The sequence below is a fragment of the Arachis stenosperma genome, chromosome 4, assembly GCF_014773155.1.
Source record: "Arachis stenosperma cultivar V10309 chromosome 4, arast.V10309.gnm1.PFL2, whole genome shotgun sequence".
In the NCBI taxonomy this organism is placed as follows: Eukaryota; Viridiplantae; Streptophyta; class Magnoliopsida; order Fabales; family Fabaceae; genus Arachis; species Arachis stenosperma.
In genome coordinates this window covers 11,516,150-11,517,007 of record NC_080380.1, presented here as the reverse complement: position 1 = coordinate 11,517,007, position 858 = coordinate 11,516,150, and the positions used below count along the sequence as shown (strand labels likewise).

Genomic DNA, 858 nt, shown 5'->3' with positions numbered 1-858 from the left:
GCCGAAAACAACAACAATGCCAACAATGCAAGGAAGGTGCTGGGTGACTTTACTGCACCTACTCCCGACTTCTATGGGAGAAGCATCTCTATCCATGCCATTGGAGCAAACAACTTTGAGCTTAAGCCTCAATTAGTTTCTCTAATGCAACAGAATTGCAAGTTCCATGGACTTCCAATGGAAGATCCTCATCAGTTTTTAGCTGAGTTCTTGCAAATCTGTGACACAGTCAAGACTAATGGGGTTGACCCTGAGGTCTACAGACTGATGCTATTCCCTTTTGCTGTAAAAGACAGAGCTAGAATATGGTTGGACTCTCAACCTAAAGAAAGCCTGGACTCTTGGGAAAAGCTAGTCAATGCCTTCTTGGCAAAATTCTTTCCACCTCAAAAATTGAGTAAGCTTAGAGTGGAAGTCCAAACCTTCAGACAGAAGGATGGTGAATCCCTCTATGAAGCTTGGGAAAGATACAAACAATTAATCAGAAAATGTCCCTCAGACATGCTTTCTGAATGGAGCATCATAGGTATTTTCTATGATGGTCTCTCTGAACTATCCAAGATGTCTTTGGATAGCTCTGCTGGAGGATCTCTTCATCTGAAGAAGACGCCTACAGAAGCTCAAGAGCTAATTGAAATGGTTGCAAATAACCAATTCATGTACACTTCTGAAAGGAATCCTGTGAATAATGGGACAAGTCAGAAGAAAGGAGTTCTTGAGATTGATACTCTGAATGCCATATTGGCTCAGAACAAGATATTGACTCAACAAGTCAATTTGATTTCTCAAAGTCTGTCTGGAATGCAAAATGCACCTGGCAGTACTAAGGATGCTTCATCTGGGGAAGAAGCTTATGAT

The 858-nt window shown here is 41.5% G+C and overlaps 1 non-coding gene across 1 annotated transcript; it reads right to left on the bottom strand.

Annotated features, from left to right (window-relative positions):
- Window positions 1-399: 399 nt before the first annotated feature.
- On the bottom strand, window positions 400-507 carry LOC130978816 (small nucleolar RNA R71). Its single transcript, XR_009086429.1, has one exon. It is a non-coding gene; the product is annotated as a small nucleolar RNA R71 (small nucleolar RNA).
- Between the last annotated feature and the right edge of the window lie 351 nt (window positions 508-858).